At 38.5% G+C, this 22880-nt stretch overlaps 1 protein-coding gene across 1 annotated transcript in view; it reads right to left on the bottom strand.

Annotated features, from left to right (window-relative positions):
- TENM3 (teneurin transmembrane protein 3) overlaps nt 1-22880 on the bottom strand; it is a 2204264-nt gene that overhangs the window by 1028726 nt on the left and 1152658 nt on the right. The window contains exon 9 of the mRNA XM_039540233.1: nt 17131-17194. The gene's annotated coding sequence lies outside the window, so the exon portion shown is untranslated. The remainder of the gene's footprint in view (nt 1-17130; nt 17195-22880) is intronic.

Here is a 22880-nt window from a genome sequence, read left to right as displayed (position 1 = left end):
TCATAATTATACATCTCTTTGTCTGGCTAAGGTAATAAGAAGGCTCAGAAGTTTCATGTTTAGAGCAAAGGGTTGGGGGCAATAGGATTCATGGTTCTAATCCTCATTGAGCCAACCTCAGGCAAGTAATTCAGCTTCCTTGTGTTTCAGTCAATCCAGCTTAAAAACCGAGCAAAAAGAAGCACCTCGCTGCATCGAGATGCTGCATCTATGCCAAGCTATCTCTTGGGTAAATGAACTACAAAAATTCATGGAACAAGCAGCCTATATAAAGGAAGGGAAATAAAGGTTCTTAATTGTTTGAGGGAGGTTGAACAGAGGCCAGATACACTGTAGTGCTGACAAGGAACATTTCAGAACTGAATCTAAGACATTAGATTTACTAGGTTAATTTGCTATTTAGATTTCTTACTTTAATACCATTTGTTCTAGATTACATTATTTTATCCTATTTAAACAATAATTTAATAATTAAAGATGATTTAGGACCCTTTTGGTCTTCTGCAGGGGAAAACATTCTAAAGTGCTTTAGTAACTTAGTATATCATCACATTTAAAATAGAGAGGTTTCTTCTCACATAAAATTAACCTACAAATTACAGTTGTTCAATGAATTCTACCCTCCAACACCAAACATTTTGCTAGATGGATGAATATGAAAATAGCATCAACAGCTTTAGGGTCTGATACACAAATAAGAGATAATAAAAACTAGAACTCAATTCATGGACTCCATTTGATTCCTCTGCAGCTTAATATAGTCTCCTATTGTTAAAGACTCTGTAAGTAATCATAGATTTCTTATTTAGTCCATTCTGAATAAAAAGTGAGGTACTCTGTGGATTAAAATGCTAAAAATTAAAGTAGATAAAATATACATGTATGTTTGGGCATTCTTTCCGCCAGCATGTAAAAATGATAGATGTACTAAACATCCCAGAAATCATTATTCTATTTACAGCATACATACAGGGTTGTCTTCTAGCCACTGAGTTTTGTTGGTTTATAGCACATTCCCAATTTAAATGTAAAGGGTTGGTTGCATTTATTACACATCTATGAATATTTATGAATACATACTGATACGGTAGTGCTTAAAAATAAAATTAAAAATCATCTAATTCAACTATATACACATAAGAGCAATGATAATCACCAAACCCTTTAATAGTGACTTGCTTTCCCGACACACTTAAACGTATGGTATAAATAAAACATTGGATAGTGGGCAATGTAACATTCATTCTAAAATATATACGTTTGTTCATTCAGAAATTACTGGGTTTAATACAACAGTTATTGGGTGAAATTCTATGGCCTGTATTATACAGGAGGTCAGACTAGACAATAAATGGCCCTGCTTGCCTAAAGATCCAAGGTAGTATTCTGTACTCTGGCATGTATTCTTTAGCTAATATTCAAAAAAATGGTAGTGACTCAGATGCAACCTCGAGCAAGAGCACATTATTTAGTGCCTATACAGAGATGAGATTGATTCATTACAAACAGATGCAAACAAGAAAAGCAGTAAACTTTGTCTATCCCCTTGAATAAAGAAGACAGTTTGGTGGTGGTGGTTTTTTTTAAAGGTTTGGGTGATGCTCATATATTTTGCAGGCAAATTGGAATATCATGCATCCTTCAGGGATTTCTCACTGTTTCTCCTGGCTCCTGGGTAAGCTGCAGTAGCAGACAAATTATAGGATCCAAGCTCTCTCCTTCCTGCTTAAGTCAGTGTGGAACAGCTGGTAAAAGGAGGCAATGCCTGCTTCAGCACCCTGCTAGCAAGATATGAGAAGGGGACAGAAGACAGGAAACATATTGGGGGGGGGGGGGCAGAAAGGGACAGAAAAGTAATCTCTTCTAGTGTGGTTCTCTCCTTGTGGTCTTCTCAGGGCATCATATGCCTGTTCCTCCTATTTGTTGTTTAGGTAGTTAGGTGCTCACTAATGGGGCCACTGCCCTCCACTTCATCAAAGACAGAAAGGCATAAGAAGCAACCTAACCCCAAGATAGCCTGAGAGCTACTGAAAGAAAGTAGTAGTAGTGTCCAGCAGGGCTTAAGATGTGGTAGCTGGGAATCCTGTCACAAAATAGTAAATGGAGTTAAAATAAATTGTCCTTAACCTACAAAAGAAAACTGGTTTGGGTCTAAAGCCACAAATGGGAAAGCAGCCACACAATAGGCCACTCTTGGCTCTGCCACTTCGTCTATCAACTAACAGTGAAGAGAGACTGTTTCTCCCTTTCCTGGACAGGGCTACAAGGAATTGGGCACTGCTGATGCCTAACCTAAAACCATGAAATGGGTACTGACAATTGCTCCCCTAAAAAAAGGAACATGTGAGGAGCAACCATTCAGTGCTTACAAAAGACCACAGAAGCAAAATCACCCCCCGGAGGCAGCAAAGAGCCCCACCTTAAAGAGATCACAATAGTTCACAAGGAATTCCCTGTCATTTGGGAGGAGGAGGAGGAGGAGGAGGATAGGGAGCAATTTGGGCAGATAGTCTCCGTCCAGTTCTGCTGAAATTTTGAGTACCTGGCCTACTCATATCACTCAACTTGCCAAGGCCAAATCTGGACACAGTGCAGGCCAAAACCCAAACTGAAGGACACAAAAAATCATTCATTGAAGACACTTACAATGCTAAAGCATCCTTTCCATTAGTGTTAATAACTTTCTATAATTTCTGTTCTCTGACTCCATGATTACATAGCTGTAATATTTTTAAACAATAAAAATGAGGGAACCCCTTATTTGTGTGGAACATAGGTAACGTTGGGACTAAAATGAGTGTTATCCCTTCAAAATGATGAGCATTAGAGATATACGGGCTTGACATACATGGTCCCACTAGATCCTTAAACCCACTCTCAGTGAAGATGGGTTCAAAGACCTCATCAAACTTTTGCAGAGTCCTACTTTCAGGAAGAGATTCTGGAGTCTCAAGATGATTTCTGCTGGTGGCACAAAACATGATTTGATTAGAAGCAGGTCTCCATATAAAGTGCCCCAATACAGGTAAGTTATTATTAACATATATTTCCATGTGTGAAATTGTGAAATGTGAACCAAAATAGCAAGCAATTTGACTAACATATTATTTGGCAAGTGATTCAACATAAAAAAAATTACACCTTTTCCTGATTCCTTTTTCCTTTCTCAAGGTAAAGTCAGTAGCAAGAACGAACATCAGACTTGCTGATGAGCATTAGGAGATGTGCCAATGCCTGGTGTGGATACCATTTGCAAACACCTGGAAAAACCTCCACCATAAATGGGTGAAGCCGAAAGAGTTAACAAAACGGAGAGAGTGGAAACTTTTTTTTATTTCTAAACCATGTCTTTTCAGACACGTCACATGCACTTGTTCTCATCAAGGATTAACTGCATGACAAGTTTGAACTTTTAACACCAAGCCGTTTTTGAGTTATGGGAGAGCAAAAAAAGGTCACAACACTCTACAAAACTGAAACGTGTAAATTTTTCACAGCACCATAATTTAAAAATGACTTCACTTATTTTCTTCAAACTTTCCAAAATAATTCATAATTGAGCTGAGACTAATGAATGTGAAATTCCAGCACTAATTTTCCCTCTTGGAAATTAGAAGGGGTGAAAAATAGGGTCGTGAATACAAGGATTCATTGATTCTGGCATTTCCACTCATAATACAGGGTAACTCAGTGTTTTATTTGCATTCAGCTGTGACAAGGGACAGTATTTATGAATAAGATTGGTTCTCTTAAAAATAGAAGAGGGTAGCTACTCTACTTCACCAGTGATACTAGTAATCTATCCTTTATCCATAAAAATAGACATATCAATTTAAAATTCCTACTGAATGTGTTGATAATTATTTTGCCAAATCAATGACACACTGTACCAGATCTACGGCATGTTGCTATTTTGCTCTGTCAGCATCTGAACTGCAAATGGAATAAGATTATTGTAAAGAGAATACTTATTGCAAATTAGCTAAATTTGTTATATATGCAGTTCAGGTAAAAGGGTGCAAGATTGTTGAAAAGTTGTATCTTTAGGCCTATTCTGAAAGGTGCAGAAAACCACAACTTCATTGCAAGTTGCAGGCTTCTGCCTCTCTTAGAATCAGGACCTTTTTTTATTGTTTATACTCTTTTTGTTGTGTTTGTTTACCAGATTCAGAAATTAAAGCTATTTCTCTATGTACAATACACAGAGATAAATTAAAAATCAAGAACTTGCTGGCCTTTGAAATTTTTCCTTTAAGAATCAATTGATTTGGACCTTCTAGGAGGGATACATGAAACACTGGGCAAATATTTCCAAAAAGAAACCAAATTAACTTTGTTAGAGAGAGGATTAATCAGAAATTGGATTTAAAACATGCCAAAGTCAAGAGGTGTTTTGATTTGATTCACTGTAGAGAGACAGTTATTCCTCCCCTTCCTCCTCCACATTTATCTTTTTTTCTGGGCTTCAGCACTTATAGCTGAGATTAAAAGTGCAACTATCAAAATATCATGAGAAAATTGTTCTCCAACTAGAGATAGCACCTGGAATCTCAAGAAATGTTGTTGTCATGAAATTTCAAGCCACGTTTTGCAGAGACAAGCATTCAACATTTGGGATTTGCCCGTTAGGTTAGTCAGTCACTAGATCCTCACTAGATAGATGTGGTGGTAGATTTTTTGAGAGTTTGTTTGTTTGTTTTCTGTTTTAAATACAAAAACAGAGCAGCAGCCTACTATTAGGCTTTCTCTAGAAGCAAACAAAGGTGAGAACAAAATATAGAACAGTTGAGATCTAGATATTCCTCACTGATCTTTTTTCCAAAGGGCTATAACTTACCCCAACAATATTACTATAGCTTTAGGCACTTATGAATGTAAAAAGGGTGATTAAATATCAACTTTCCACCACCTTTCACATTTTAACAAAAATAAAATAAACACCAAATAAATGTAAATTGGAAAGGTCATGAACTATTAATGCCCTAATGGAGTGGAGCGTATGCTAACCAAATTTGTGCATGATAAGTATGAGGGAGGAATTCATATTCTTTGGAAGATAGGATTAAAATACGCTAAATTCTTGATAAAATGTAAATTATCTCTAATGTATGTGACCACGGAGATTAAACTTTCCATCATATTAACATTTCCACTGGAAATCAACTAACTATATTTTAATGATATTTTAACTGATGCACATGACCACAATTCTCTTGATTTTTAAGGGGAAAAATTTACTTTTCCAAACCTGCGTTACTTTAGTCTGAATTCCCTACTGTATATTTTCATGCTAAGAATGACATTTTATCTTCTTCTATTCAACATTTAAAAGGGCTTTTCATTTTTCAGTTACTCTATTTCTCTATGCAGTAAGTTTTTCCATTTCTTTTAATATTTATTCTTGTGCACCACATTTCTGTGGTGGATATTTGTTATTGCAGCCATAAGTCTATATGTACAAATTTGGAATTTTCAGTAGGTATCGCTGCACAACATTAATATCTGAAGTACTCTACGGACAATTAGGACTACTCTGAATTATGGCAGCTGTAGCAATCCCCTAAACACAAACACAGCTTTACTGACCCCCATGCCACAGAGGTGAGGGAGCAGGGGTCCACCAGTGCAAAGAGGTCTTAGCAGAGGGGTGTGTGCGTATGTGTATGTGCATGCGCGTGTGTGTATGTGTATGTGCACGCGCGTGTGCATACACACAGACTTTAAAGTCTTTTCATCATTCTAATATCCCTAGTTTAGGGACATCATCTCTCTAGTCTCCACTAAACTTTTTTCTTATTTATATTGTCCCTGATAGATATAACATTCCTGCTTCCCTTTCTCCTACTGCTGTGCTTTATTTTAGCATCAAGTACCACACAGCATGCACAATTACAGCATAAATGATGGATAAAAAAAAATCACTCGCTTCCTTTGTCCCACTGCTCTCTGTCCTCACTTTTGTGTTAAGCATCATGTAGCAAGCATGTGAAAGAGAATTCCATGTGAGGGATATAACTAGAGGGCATTACCAGTGACAGTTATGTCAAAATAACAGTACTGTCATGCAAGCAAACCTATGTCCTGAACTTTTTCAAACCTGGATATACAATTAGAGCAAATTCATGTAAATTTGGTCCCTAGAAAGTCTATTCTCCAGGCCTCAACAGATGCCACTCTTCCCTCCCTCTCCTGCAATATTCAGTAATCACTGCAAAGACATTCGGAGATGGGACTGGAACCTGGGTTTTCTAATGCCTAATCCTGTGCTCCCACTACAGGACTATGTTGAAGCAGCTCTAATTCCACAACATGTGGCACTAGAATTTACACTTTGAAGCTTGTTAGCTTTAATATTTCTCTAGTTTGGGGGTGCCTTTGCTAGGGAACCTTTCTACCCCCCGCGACATTGTCGGAACTATCTCTGAAAGAGATATAAATGTCAAGAATGTCATCTTCACAACAGGATTTTCAGTGTAAGTATGTTCATCAAATCAGAAGACCAATTTAAGTTTCCATTTATGTTTCCTTCTCTATCATCGTGTCCCTTAATTCCAGCATAAAAACATAGCCAGCAGCACTGGCACAGTTCCATCTTACATGTACTCTCTGCTGAATTGGGAGGTTTATGTAAGAGGACAGTTCTCTGCCTGTTTCACAGGGGCTATTTTCAACCTGAATCTTGTTTTAGTTCTTTAATGATGTTAATTCGATCAGCTTGTTGAGACTCTCAACATGCTGACTGTTTATATTGTGACATAGGACCTTTAAACAGAAAATAAAAATAACCAAAAATATTTATTTCAAATAGAAAAATATTACCACAGACATTTTATCCAAATGTGGTTTATGATTACATACCCAACAAAAACACTGTATAATGCACCCCATCATCATATATGAAATGACTATAATGTAAAATTAATATCCAAACTTTAAAGGGCAATTTCCATTTACTGCAAATCCTTAGAGCATTCTGTCAACATTTAGGATGTCAGTCAAATCCTGCTCAATATCTAAGTCAGTACAGTGAGATTACTAGGTGCGCAGAGACTGCAGCAGAGATTGTGTGTGGCGGGGGTGCGTGCTAAAAAATGTACCTACCTGTAACTGTTGTTCTTCGAAATGTGATGCAGATGTGTACGCCACTTAGGTGTGTGTGCACTAAGTGCACCAGAGCCAGAGAACTTTGCCTAGCAACACTCGAAGGGATGCCCCTCATGCCCTGCGTCCCTAGCTCCTCTCCAGACCATATACAGGCAGTGCTGCATCAAACCCCTCAGTTCCTTTGCACCTAATGTCAGAAGTACAAACTCTCATGCAGAGGGGATGAAGTGTAGGTCATGAAATACATCTCTGCATCACACCTCCAAGAACAAAGTTACAGGTAGGTAACTGTTTTTCTTCTTTGAGTAGATGCTGCCATATATTCCAGTTAGATCCTTGGTAAACCCTGCCAATTTCTCTAGGGCTGGCTCCCTCCTTTCACCTTGCAGGAACAGATTAATAGGTTAACATTTGGGGAACCTGGAAGTAAGCAACAGAAGGGCTACTCTGGGACCCCTGAATAGGTTCTTGGGGGTAACACCAGTGGCAACATTATTGGTACTGGACTCAATGGATGCCCCATGGCCAGAACCAGAGTTGACAGTACAGGCTGTCATTGCTCTTGGATCAGTTAGATAGACCTGGGGCATGCTGTGTACCAGTGGGGGAATGATGCCAGTAGGCAGTCCTTTTAGAAGTTGAGGAAGAGTTTTCCCAAGCACTGGAAGGGTCCTGATTTGTTTTACGAGACCTCTTCCTCACTGTACCAGAAGAGGGAAAACAATCCCTTTTTCTTCTTGGGGGGAAAATGCCTGAGCCTGAGTGCAGAGCAGCATAACTTTCTGGATCTGAAGGTGACCGCTGATCAGACAAGAACCTTGGTGCTGAATCAGGCCTCATGATCTGCTCCAACATATGATGTTTCAGCCACAAGTCTCTTGCCACCTGAGTCCTTTTTGTGAATGACTTGCACATGGAACACCACTCTTTAATGTGTTCTTCACCAAGACACAACAAGCATCTCATGTGGGGGTCACTGTTGGGTATGTCCACCACCACCACATGACAGACAAGGCTGAACCACACAGGGCAGCCCATCCACTATTATACTAACACTAAACTTAACCTAAGTACTATTAACTACATACAAGAAATTTTTTCTCAGTGACAACACCACACAGAACTCTGACTCTAGCAATGGTTGGTGAAAAGGAGCTGAGGGGGTTGAGGCAGTGCCATCCTTATATGGGCAGGGGAGGGTCTGCAGGGAGTGAGAGCTGCCCCTGTAGGTACTGCTAGGCAAAGTTCTTTGACTCCAGTGTGCTGGGCGTGCACACACCTATATGGAATACACAGCTGCATCTCAAAAAAGAAGGACCTGGGTTAACAATCAGTGAAAATAATGAGTTAAATACATAAACCTTAAAAATACAGGTAAATGTGGCTGGGGGATCTCCAGACACCAATTCAGTAATAAACTTTTAATTTACTATAGAGTTTAAAGAACCATTATGTGTTTATAAAGCACTTTGAGATCTTCAAATGAAAGTCATTATTAATCACTGGTTGCCATTAAAAATCAACATTCACCAACAGTTAAAGTAGTAACTGAGCTACCACTTATTTAAAATTTGAATTATATGGGAATACTGTTTTGTGGTAAGCCTTGGTAAACAGATTTTTAATTACCCCTATTATAATGGGACAATATTGTTTATAATAAAGCATACAGATCTATTCTACATAGACCCATTCTTATATATTTAGTTGGCACCCATACCTATGAAGTTTTTTCAACTTCTCTTTCCAAGCAACAGCTCTATTGTTTCCTGTTCAATGCAAAAGTACAGCTTTATCCTGACGTGTAATAAAAAGGGATTTTCCATTCAACAGATTCTATGTCAGTTACCCTAAATTTTACTCAGTTCCACCCCCTTCTCCTTTGTGCTTGATGTTGGGAACTTTATAGTTATAACATTATTTCCTAAAACTCTGTGTTACATTTTTTTAACATTTAACAAGGCAAAAGGGAGAAGCTCACCCCTCCTTCTTGCAGCCGCATGGATTCCTCAACTTCTATCTCTGAACTAATTGCTCTTGCTCCACAGTAATTTCCTCCTCCACTCTCCGAGCACAGTTGCCAAGCTACTTTCAATTTTAAAAGACAGATACCTACCTTTTCAGAGCCAGATCTAGCCTTTAGAGCTCAGGATGCCTTCCAGAAAATTTCCTTCTTCCATTCCAATTTTACCCTAGTCCCTATGCCCTATAAATGACAAGCTTAACCTCAGCTTTCATTTATGCTTTAAAGTAATGTTTTAATATTCATTGTTGCAGTGACCATTTATATTTTTCAAGTTATCACCGATATTTAAAGTTTGTCATAGTGATATTTCCTAAAAAAATCATAGCATATTCATAGTTCCCCACCCTGCCCCATACCAGGGCTGACCACTTGGATCTGTTAATTTCAGAGCTGTAGGTACATAAGATCTTGGTGGATTTTGACCAATACAGGCTATAGGATGGGAACAAGCAGCCTGCTGTCAATAGCATAAGAGCTTCTGCAAGCTCTTCCTTGGCCATGCCCATTGGTTTTCAGCTAAGTTGTCTGCTTTGATGAGCAACCATTATGGCCGGTGGCCACAAAGAAGAATGGGTCAATAATGTGACAGGCAGTGTGATCTGATGGACTAAGTAGATAACAAGGAGCAAAGAATTTTGTAATCTGTAGTATCAGGCAAGTCATTCAACCTCTCTGCCTCATTAGATTTCCCATCTGTAGAACGGGGATACCACCTACCTCACAGGTCGCTGTGATTATTAAATAATATTTGTAAAGTGCTATATAAGTGCTACGTACTGTTGTTATGAGAGAGAGAGAGAGCACGTGCTAAGTAGTTGGAAACAATGGAATAAAGGGACTGCAGAAATGACAGAGAAAAATAGAAGGGAAGGAGAGGAGAAAGTTAATGAGAGAATAGAGCTGGATAGCAAAAGAAGGGGTGAGTATGAATGATTGAGAGGAAAGAAAATGATTTTTTTTCCCAAAGAAAGAGAAAGACAACAATGAGAAAATAAAAAACAGAGAAAATGCTTGACAGAAAGGAAAGGAAAGGAAAGGATGTGGACATGAAGGAGAGACAAGGGAGATAAAGTGGTTGAGAAAAATAAGCAAGAGTGGCAATTTTGAAGGTAGTAAATTGATTTTAATTAATTCATATTCCTCTATTTTATACTCCTTCCAAGGCAGATGTCCCATTTCTCTGTCAATCTGAGATTTCTTAATTTTTTGAAGTTATAGGCATTTCTCTCGTGTTCATCACTGTAATACATGAACCTCTCATTACATACCTCACATCACCCCTGTGAAGCAGGGAAGTATCATTAGCCCCCTTTTACAGATTGAGAACTGAGGCAGAGAGAGTTTAAGTGTCTGATTTCTAGAGGTGCTAAATGCTTCAATTTCCCACTCAGTACGTCAGTTGTGGGTACTAATCATCTTTGAAAATTAGGCTATTAATGATTAGCTCATGAACACAGAGTCCTAGTCCAAGCCATAAGAACAAAATCATCATTCTTCTCCACCTAAGATAGCTTTTTCATTATATTAATTTTTCTAGCTACTCTGGATTTCTGAGGTAAATAATCAGAGAAAAAGACATAGATAATTTAAAATTCACCAGAATGCACTGAAAACCCATGGGTGGATTGTGCCTAAGAGCCCCATTATGTCTGGGCAATAATTATTTGAAATTTTACTTTTTAGGCTTTGCTCCTCTTAAACAAAGGATACCGGTGGCAACCCAAAGTCCTCGCTTTCATAAACAAGTTTTGATTAAATTGGGGAGCCCCCAAAGAATCATGTTCCTGACTCTAGTTAAATTCTTAAGGCTAGTCCTGTACATATTCACTTGATAACAAAATGACAAGGGTCACATTATTTAGGAAGAAGCTGAATAATTCTTTCAAAGGCACACAACTAAGTACCGGGGTGGACCATGGGCATGCCTACAATGACCTGCAATTCAGACTAATAGAGTAAGAATAGCTGCGTGCACCAAAGTGCTGCACTGTAACTCTCCCATGTGGACCCTGAGGGCAAGAATTTAATGGTCCTTGAGGACTACATTAGTGTGAATTCAGGGCCTTTAAATTTGTGCCTGCAGCATCCACATGGGGGAGTTACAGTGCAGCACATTGGTGTGCACTGCTATTCACATTTCCTTAAGGCACATCTACACTGCCATAAACGACCTGTGGCATGGCCATGGTTGGCCTGGGTCAGCTGACTTGGGCTCCTGGGCGATAAAGCTGAAGTGTAGATGTGTGGGCTCAGGCTGGAGCCCAGGTTCTGAGATCCCATGAGGGAGTGGATCGCTGAGCCTGAGCATCTACATTGCAATTTTTAGTCCCACAGCCTAAGCCCCATGAGTCCAAGTCAGCTGACCTGGGCTCTGGGACTCAACACCATGGATTAATCACAACCTAGACATATCCTTAATCTGAACAGTGTGGCAGCATAGACATGCCCTTAATCCAGGGTCATGGAGTTAACATTTCCAGCAATTAATAAAACCTTAACCTGAACCCTGGCTCTAGCCACCTACATCTATGAACTTTGCAGAAGTTTGGATCTGCCCTATTTCCATAAAGAATCCAAACCAGAATCTTGAATTAGTACAGATCCAGATTATGGGAATGTTTAAACTGGGATCAGATTCCAAACCCAAACTTTGCAGCTCTACTAATAAAATCATTTATTTAAAAAGTTTCAATGGTTTGCATTTTCTTGGTGATTTTCCTCAGCATATTAAATATAAATAGACTGAATTTTTTAAGGTGAATTGGAGTTCAAAGTATTCAATGTCCCCTCAACATCAGTGAACTAGCCATACATAGAGTATACGTTAATCCAAGATGGCTGAACATTACGTCCTCTTTCATGAGCTTCCAGTACCTCTAAAAGGTTCTGTACTTGGATTTATGTGCAACTATGTCTGATTGTGTAGATGACACAAAGATCTGTAAGATCAGGTTGTAGCAGGTAAAAACTTATGTAGTGAATTTTTGGTGTCACTTAACTCACTTTATTAAAAACAAAGGTTCCGAATGAGATATTGACCAACTGGTCAGTTTTATGCCCTTATCTAATTTTGATCTTTTCTTCTGTTTTTTAGGAAGAAAAGTTTCTGCTCAGTTTGACATCTTTGGTTAACTCAGCAGCAGGAGGCAGTGCTGACAGGTAAACAGAACCCAAATTACTTAAAAGTAAAGTTGAAAAGATCTGCTTTATTAAAAAATAGACCAAGATTTATTTTTAATTCAATCTAATCCTAACTTTTTCCTTTAAAACAAACAAACAAACAAACAAACAAAGTTGTGGTCAGTGAAAAAGTAGACACTAGCAACAGATGAAGGGAAAACTGGTTTGTGGAAGAACCTCACAAATGTCTTGACTGAATGTGTTGTCAAATTCTGTTGTATAATGATCAATTCTTTGACAGAACATCTGCTCATTTCATCTTCTGCAAGTTCAACTCTACACTCTTCTACTGTTCTGCCTTCAATATAGAGTTTCTTGACATATTTTTGGCACTGCAGTTTTATATTCCATATCCAGATAAAGACTTTCATATTTGTCTGTTGCTGTTATGAAGTATTCATGGAACTGATCTTCCATACAGATTTCCCTCATACGCAGTTTCAAAACCTGAACTTTCTCAATTGTGCAGAAAGCATCCAAGTCAACTCTGCAAAAAGTCGTTGAAGGATGGCATTTACCAACTGTAGCACAGCTTTGAAAACCACTAAACAGAGACAAATTAATAGGGTTTTTATCTAAACTAGTAAACTTGTGGCATCAGAATAGACTTTAGGATTAAGAGCGGTAGCACTCATTTCCTCCAGGCCCTTGGCAATGCCTTGAAAGTTTTGACACATGACTATAATCACTTCAGTTTTTAAGTCCAGTCTATTTTTGAGGTTTTAATTACTGTCAGTTTCTATGAGGCCTTGCATTCTTTACATCACATTGTCTTTTTATGAAATACCCTCAACACATTTCTCAATTGTTTAAAAGATTTTTTAAAATTTCCATTGTGAGTGTTTTCTGTCAGACCTAAAAACTTCACAATATAATAAACATGGAGCAGAACTATGCAACTATAAAGCATTGGGCAAAGTTTATATACCATGGATAGAAAATCATTAACTGAACCCTCCCTTAGGCTATCTTCTTAAAATAATTTCCTAACGCTGTATTTGTCGCCATGTTACTTCTTCAGTACTGTCAGAAGAATTTTGGACTTTGTTTCAACATGGCTTTTAGCCTGTTGGATATCAATTGTCTTTGAAGTAAGATTACTGCTCATATATCTTAGTATCAGATTAGGCTGCGGCACTTTCTGTTCTCATAAATTAAATCGAGTAGGGACAGCTCAGCACTTGAATGGGAAAACTTCACGGAAAACCCAGGTGCAGTATTAAGTGGTCTTTGTAAGTTATTTAATGGCACTCCTCCTTCTATATCACTGTCACTATGACAGCCTGGTGCTTGGGGGCACACTGCAGCTATCTGAAGGAGATGTAAAGCCATGCTGCTGGATATTTTAGCCATTAAGGATCTTTTGATGATGTGTTGAGACCAGCACACCATTTCCACAACATTCATGGCCTTTGGTGCCCAGGGTTCAGAGAGACCAGGTCCAGGTAATTAAATGTAGCAGCATTTTTTAGATAACAACATTACAATGTGAGTAACAATAATGGGGTGACAGAAAGGAATGAACTGCTTATTTACAATGGTGTCACATTAGAATAGCAGATGATATCAAATCAGGTCCCATGGACATCAATAAATGGGGCCAGTATTATAAAAACTATCTATTAGTGACTTGATAACTTGAGACTGATCAAATTTGGAGATGACAAAAAGCTAAGGGAGACAGCAAATACAGAAGGCAGAAAAACACAGAATTGGATCTGAACAACTTGGGGGGGTATGGTCAGGCCACTAAGAAAGCAGATTTATTCTAAGGAATTTTAAGATGTTACATTTTGGTCCAAAGTCCTTTTCCTTTCTTCTCCCATGTGTAGAGAGTCCACAGTGCCCTTAACAATTGCATATGAGATGTGTGCATGGAGTGGGGTCAAGGTGCTAGGATCCATTATAGGTGAAGCCATGCATTTGCACATCATGGTGCAAACTTCCAGCATTGCCATAGGCAATCTTTGGGAGCTGAAGTACAGTGCTTTATACTTGTGGATAGGAAAGGAAAAGAGCCCTCCAGCACTTAGGGGTTGCTCTTTTTCTGCTCTTTGGGCTGGAGGGTTCTCCCGCTCCTTGCTGCCACATTGTTCCCCATCTGCTTCTAGAGCAGAATATGATAATCCCACTGTAGGATGTACACACATGGAGAGAATCTCTCACAATGGCTTGATTCCATTTGGAATACTATGTGCAGATCTGGCCTCCACACTTTCAAAAAATATATTGAATAGGGAGAGATCAAGGAAAAACAACTACAATGATACAAGGTCTAGAGAAAATGATCTATCAGGAGAGAGAGGATAAAGAAATATATATTTTGCCTAAAGAAACTAAACTATGGGCACAAACAGCACATAACACTATAAATACATGAAGGAAGAAAAAGACCAATTCACACTGGACATTGATGTTCACAGAAGGGCAATGGGCTGCAGTTGAAATGAAATAAGTTATTGTATTAGATACGAGGAATAAGCTTGTTGCTGATAATACTGTGGTCAAATATCAGAACAGTAAACCTTAATGACCATGTCACTATATGCCTAGGGAAAGATTGGATAAATTTAAGAAAGGGGAGAAAAAAGCCTCTTTCAGCTTGAAGCGCGGACCTGAATTAAGTCAGTCAAGAAGTCTTTTCAGCAAATTCATCCCTAGTGCAACTCCACCAAAATCAATGCAATTACATAAGAGAAGCATTTGTCCCAGCATACCCCAGCTTTCCTCATAATCGGTTTCCACTTCCTCCCTTGTCCATGCCCATAGACAACAATAGGATTTTACTCACCTCTCACTGTCATTTTCAACCCCTCTCTCCTCCTTCTTATAGCCTAGCTCAGACTAAATTCTGCCACTTAATAAAATATCAAAATGTATCCATAATACTGCCCATATCTTGTTTGTGGATTGCGTTGGTTCCTGAAACTGCCTCTTCTCTGTACTCTCCACATCTCACCTCTTTTCCTTCCACTCTATCCAAAGTAGCCTTCCTTTTCTGCCACTCAAACTACACCCATTCATTCATTCATTTACTCCTCTTGTTAAAGCATCAAATTCAAATACTTCATTCTCATTGTCAATGCACTGTGCAATCATGCCATCACTTAATCTCTGCTTTCATTTCTTTCCAGTTTCCCTCTTTTCTCTATGTTCCTCCCAAACATCTGTCCTGACTGCTCCCTTTTTGTATCTCTTGGCTTCTTTTCATAGTGCTTTCTAAGATTGGAAAATTTTCCACTCTGTATAGAACCTTCTCTTCCTTTTTAAAAACCCTACTACAATCCCATTTCTTCCATGGAACCGTCATGTGTTGGTCATCAATGATCATGTCTAGACCAGGAAAATAAGTCATGTTTAAATAAAAATGTTAGTTAACACATTATAACTGATCTATATTTTTACACACTAGTGTACATGGGGCTTAACATCTTTAAAATATGTTAGATCTCTGTGACTGGCCCTAAGGAGGAACATAGAGAGGGAAATTGGTAGTTCTCTGCACAACTATGAAATATCATTATTGTTTACATAAATACACACAGATCTTTACAAAATGCAGAGTGAGACACAGTCCTAACCCAAATATCTTGCAATATATCTCAGATAACAGCTTAGTGGTATGTGAAGATATTGTTATGGGTTGGATGAAATATCATTGAGGCTGGGTAATCACTTCCGTTCATTTAAGATTGCTGTAAGAAATAGTTAAGCTCCTTTATCAAACAATAGCAGCCTTCACCCCAAATGTAGGCAAATGTCACTGACAAGAACAAAGGCACACAGGAGGCCAGTCAGAAATTTGAACTATGTGGGCAGAGGGGGTTTGGCAGGGTATTGTTTTTAGCAGGGAGGTGTGTGTGAGAGAGATGTAGAAGATACACCACAGAAACAGAAATAGAAAGAGCAGAAAGCCAAATGCAGCCTGAACAAGCAGTGAGTGTGGCCCTGGGAGAAGCCTAGAGACAGCTTTTTGGGCTGAGTGCTGGCTGAAAGGGGCTTGGAACTGTGAAGAAAGAATATCTCCTGCTGTTTGATTCTGCCTGTGTTCAGGGAAACAGGACTTTGTACATTCTTTGTGAATAAAAAAGATTGTATCAGGTACCAGACTCCACCATCAGTTTCTCCTCCTAATAGAAACAATCCACAGGACCACAAATATGGCTAACTGCTCGGGTCAAAAGGAGTAAAAATATCATTGGCCATGTCTAGTCTAGGAAAACAGGTCATGTTTAAAAAAGCATTAGCTAGCATGTTTTAACTAACACATTTTTTAAACACTAGTGTAGACAGTAAGGGACCCATTCACAGACAATCCACAGCAGTAGAATGTAGTCAAGATCAAGTAAAGACTCATAAGGTGGCAACATGTGAATGTAACCAGAATCCTATCCCCCTGCACATGCATATGATAGCCACTGTGGACAAGAGAACAAACACATGTTAGATAGTCACATTGTTTAATGCTCTACTGGAAGGCACTCAGATGCTACATGGTGAATATGGTATAAGAGCCTGTACAGAACAGAATAGAACTAATTCACAAATATGTTCTATATTTTGTAGGTATTCACTGAGCGCTTATCACCATGATATTTAATGATTCAGTCATGTTTGTTATATTTTCTTATCTTCCTACTTTTTAATTTTTAACCCACCTGATAATAAAATTGGTATTTTATTATGATATTATTTATTATTTTATTAATTACGCTTCTGCTACCAAACTTCACTCCCAATAGCCAATATGTGAAAGTCTGGAGACTCATATTACAATTTCATTCATTAGTAACCTATTTCAAAGTTTACATTTCACTTACCAGATTGAATCAACTGTTGTTCATCTCTTGGGGAAAAACTCACAGATGTTTAAGTATCAGTAATCTAAATAAATAAATAAATAAATAAATTAGGAGGCTTTACACATGAAGTTTTATTAAATTAAATTTGCATATGCGTCAAAACACAGAATAATTGAGATACCCAAAATAGTGACCTGTGTGATAGAAAAATCAGCCTGATTTTGTTGTTGTTATTTTTGGGGGGAGGAACGGGGGATATTTTTTCTTGCATTTGCTACAAAGATTACTGATGAGAACATCTATTAACTGCCTAATTTGCATAAGCTTTCTGCTACTCAAGCTCTAGTAAGCCTTAAGCATTTAATACTGAATTATCTTATTCGTTATTTTCCAGCACCATGCTTACTATTTAGTTCTCTCTCCTTTTTTCTAGGAATATTTTAGGCAGCAATTGCCCTGTCACACTGGTAGAGACTATCCTCCATGAAGTTTTCTGGAGTGATTGAGGTAAAAATAAAAATGTTCTGATATTTCCCCGCAGGAAAGTGGTAGTAGTTTCCTGAGCTTAAATAGGCTTTAACTACATCCCACAGAGCAATGCTTCATAGTATATTATTAGTGTGATCAAAAAGGATCAAAACATGTTACTATGAAGAACTGAGCATCAGCCCATGTTAAGCACTGCTTTGTGCATTTCTCATCTAAACTTTCCAAAATGTGGGGTTTCAATACAGATTTTTGTTTCTTTTTGCAAAATTGAGTTTGTTTACTATTTGTTATCTTTATATGCATTTTAGTGATATTGTTAACTAGTATGTGCTAGGCCTGCATGTGGCATTTTCAAGTCCTTTGTTACAACAGGCACTAACAGAATCTGTAATATGAAATCTGCAAATTCTGTGGCAAAAGAGGAATGGACCAGCATCAACCCTCATCCTGGATCTGCCACTAGAAAAGGAGAGATATTATCCCTCTATCCTGGACTAAGGCTGTGCTGTGCCCCAAATTCTGCAATTGAAACTTGAAACTGTGGAATTCTATGGATCCTAAGTAAATGATTAAAATCTACCAACACAATAATCCTAAACCATTACTGGCCAGTGAAAAAATAAACACCCTTAAAAACAAAAAAGTAAAACAGCAGTATACAACAAAATAGTCTGAAAACATTCATAAAGATCTAAGCCTTTCTATCCAAAATTGTAACAAACGCGGTCCCATTTCTTCATTAAACAAAGCAGGTAACTATTTGGAATGGAAAGGTGAACCATGAGCATATTTCATTGTAACTACTAGGCAATTTCTCTGTCTTCAGATTTTCTACAGTGGCTCAATGTCTCACAATAATCCTTCCTCCAATAGTCATACATAGTCCAAGAATCCATTTTTGTTCATTACCAAGCTTGATTTCTTGTGGGATTAATCTTTTTACGGATAGTTAAAAGGACTGAATTATAGGCTTAGTTATTATGTCTGAAATTCTCTGGAATACCTGGAACCAAAACATATTGGGCCAGATTCATCCCTGGAATAACTCCATTGGTATGATACCAATGGAGTTATTCCAGGAATGAATTTGGCCCTTTAAGACAATAAAAAGTTATCACATTCCAAGCATCCGATTATTGTTCACAATGACAATGTGTCCCACTGTTAATCAGCCTCTGTTTATGTATTTTTCCTGTTGTCAATAAAATTGCTGAAGCCATCTAACTATGAGTTGTATCGATCTCATTCCAGCATTTAATTCAGAAATATGAAGGGTGACTTTATTAGAACTGGGTGTTAGATATGCTAACTTCTTATGTAGAGATACTCTCTTTACTGTGCTTCTTGGCTACTCAAAAATGTTATTTTACGCTGTTCTACGGTGTAATTGTGACGGGACTCTGGATGTATTTGGGATCTTAAGGAAACATGGGAGAGAGACTGTTGATGTATGTGTGTGCTGTTGATGTGTCTTTGTAAAGAGACTTACTCTTGATTTATTATAATTTTGCATTTACAACACAGAATGGTATCATTTTATACCAATATTTCATGTGGAATTTGAATAGCTGCAGTTAGGTCAGGTTTTTCCCTTTTGGAATGATGCCTATGTGCAAGGCAATAGCCATGAATCACTAGCAAGGAGAGACAATACTGTTCAAAATAATACTGCATAGATATACCTTCAAATTCTAGTTATTTGTTTTCGAGACATTCCATGCCAGCTCTTCAAAACCGGCTAACCACATTGAGCTCATAAAAGAACAGACTGTCCTTTGCCCTTATGCAGGTGCAAAAACTGGGAAACGGGCACAAGTAGTTTTTCCCCTTCTTCCTCTTTTCCTCTTTGCTCCCTTCCCCTGCAAATCCCCCAGGATCCAGCCACAATTACACATGCATTGCTCTTATCAACTGGTCATCCCAAAAGAGGCCAAAAGAGTTAGGACCATAGCCCTCTGCCACATCTGCACTCAGCAGGGTAAGCTTCACCCTCTTGCAAGGAAGATACATTGTGTCCTTCAGGAGAAATAAATGTCCAGAGCTCTTTGTGGAGCTCTCCCAGGGGCATGACATGATTACACTGCCTCAATGTGGGCCAAAGCTCTAATGACATAGTCTGGCCCAAAATATACACAAACAAAACAGTTTATTGAGCAGTTATGGACTTTGCATGATCTAATGTCTCATTGCTCACTCACATACATATTTGGTGGAGATTAAATGTATGTGAGCGAATTTTGCAGGCTCACTTTAGGCACCATTTTCTGTTGACATATATACAATATTTCTCTGCTTTTTTACTTGTTTTGGCTATTCTTTTCATACATGACATTAAATTAATCTAGTATAAACAAATATCAAAATCACCACAGTTTAACATTTCATCAAGAGTAATTCATGCAATGCTTAATTTGTAATGAAAGAGGTGCCGGGGCTCAAGCAATGTTTTTACTTTCATAACTGACGTGGCAAACCCAGAGGTGCTGGGGCTAGGAACTGCCAAGCCTAGAGGTTCTGGGGCTCATTCTTGGAAAGCGCTGGTACAAATTAAGCACTGAATTTACGTAAATAAGAAACTCAAGCGACTTATGCCATAACAGAAGCACAATGTTAGATGAATATGATGGATCACACAATACCATTTTGCAACCACCATGTTTCATTTAAGAGAGGGCTCATTCTAATTTTCAATAACTTCAAATGTTCTTAATCTTAAAAAGTTACCATATGGCAATGCTCCATAACTCCTGAAGTACAGCACATGGGACTCCTTTTGTTAATGGATTGATACCTGCTTTATTCAATTTGTGCAGTATATTGATTAGCGAATTAAATCTCTAAAAATTAATGGAGGTTCTGCATTTCCAAATGCACTCAGTACATCTTTCACAGCTTACTTACAGTAGGAATTTAAAAGGTTCGTTTCTCCTTTTACACCAGTATTGTACTGGTGTTGCCCCTTTGGGCCAAAGTTTTAAATCAGGTGGAGCAATGCTGGATGCAGACTTGTGGAGAAGGGCAAAGACTACTAAAACAGGTCTATGTAACAAGGAAATCCTCCTGCACGATGGCCCATTGAGTTGAATTTTTAGATGCTTTGAACCACCAAGCATTTTTAGATGCTTTCTGGCAAAGAAAAGCCAGAGCACACAGGTGAGACTGGCACACTGACTTTGTTGGAGTTCTGATTTACACATGTATAACAAAGAAGAATCAGCTCAAAGACTTTTATGAGCATTCTGAGCTGCCTGTCTCTTATTCTTGCCAAATTAAGGCCTTATACTCTCCCTTTTAGTTATTCCTCAATTAAACCGTACTTGAGGTACTTCATTTGAACTATTTTCCGCCCCCTGCTTCCCAAGATTCCAGTCTGCTAGACAGCCATTCACTAATACAAGTGTTTCAAATGGGAAATGTTGGTAAGCTGATGAGGCACAGTTATAAAGCAGACACAACTGCATTAAAGTTTTACGTATTTGTTTACTAGCAGAATGAGATGAGATAAACAGAACATACAGCAAGGAACTGAGGATTAAAAAAATAAATCTCTCCTGAGACTAACCTAATAACTTGCTCCAAAAGCTCTCATAAATTATTAGCTTTGAAATCATTCAAAGTGTCTGAAACATAGTATGTGTCACTGAGGTACTTGAAGTTCACCTAAGAAACTTGTATCATCAAAATGTGCCGACAAAAACTGCCAGCAGCTACGCCACCTTGCAATCAATCACATATCTGTTTCAGAATTATAAAGTGTCTGAGAGCTATAATTTCATCTGCTTTCAGCTGCATACATTTAAAACTTCACATTCTTATGGGGGAAGGAAAGACTGAAAAGATTTGTCAGCTCGGATGCCCTCCATCTCATGATCTCTATCTTAAAAGCACTTTCAGAAAGTCTTGATATGTGCTTTTAAATTAATACAGTGTATAGCAGGATACATATTTTAAATTTTTAGGTGAATTTATTGTTTGCAAAAGGTGACAGTCCCAGAAAGTAGGTCCTCTATTTAGTCTAGAAAGAGACAGCTTGGGTGACAGCAGTGCAAACACCTCCACATTGCCCATTCACTGATGTGCCAAAGTCCTCCTGGATGGGCCACTTCTAAGGGTGATGGAATAATCAGTCTCCAGGCCCATCCAGTGCATTTCCATATTGTCCTGTGCACCAGTGTATTAAAATCACAGGAATGACATCATATATATCAATGGATCAGTAACAACAGCAGCTTTGACTAAGCAAGGATTGATGGGGATAGACTCACTAGAACATTTAAGTCTGCCTTTAGGATTTTTATTTCCAGATATTTTAAACCAATACAAATGCCGCACATAATTGATCAGTGTTTTCGTCTATATATAATAATTCATGCTGACTTAATCTCTAGAGACCAGCCGGGTCCCTGGCTTCACATCTATAGTGGAGGCACAAACCCAGTGGCATCTACAGCACCCAATCCTGCTCCCAATGAAATCAATGGCAAAACTTCAATTGATTTCAAAACTACAGGATTGGGGCAGTACTGCTGCCATATATATGTTGTCCATAACCTGTCCACTCACCCACCTGCTCTATCCTCTCCACATCCATGTTAGTCTCCAACTTACACTTGTCTATAGATGCACAAGAGTGTGCTGAGCAAAAGCAGCAACACATAGAGCTTTGTGGAGTACTTTCCCTAATCTTCTCCTTGTGACTCTGACTGCAATCTAAAAACTACTCATTAACTTCATGAGAGACCCAACCAGACATATGTTAAACACCAGCATAAGACAGACAGAGGAAACATCCGATCAGGTTTCCTCCCCAACAGGTCCTTGTACCAGACATGGCTACTTGGCCAAGTGCATGGAAAATTGGAGATGCGTCTTTAGGGCTGATGCTAGGGATGAGGATGTAGCTGGAGTGAGAGACAGGTATGAAATGAGGCAGAGAGGCACTTATTTGCTAGTCTATCCCAAGGGACGGGGGGAGACTGGGAACCACTGCCTTATCTAATCCTACCAATGTCACAATGTGCCTACAAAAACAAGACAATTTTCTTAACTCATGAAGAATGAAACAAATATCACGGAACAAGTAACCAAGCATGAAAGAAATATTCTCATGAACCAGGTCCACCCCGTATAATGGTGAGCAAAGTGCTTCATTTCCATCTTGAGTGGAATACAAGAAAGTGATCTGTATCCTATGCATCAGATTTTTTTCCCCTCCCTCCCACCTCGCATTTCTCCACATGATTCAGAGTACCAAAGTGCTTCCTGTTCTGAGCTACAGG

The sequence above is a fragment of the Mauremys reevesii genome, linkage group 5 (assembly GCF_016161935.1).
Source record: "Mauremys reevesii isolate NIE-2019 linkage group 5, ASM1616193v1, whole genome shotgun sequence".
Taxonomy (NCBI): Eukaryota; Metazoa; Chordata; order Testudines; family Geoemydidae; genus Mauremys; species Mauremys reevesii.
The sequence above is the reverse complement of the archived record's forward strand: the minus strand, read 5'-3'. Positions and strand labels throughout refer to the sequence as shown.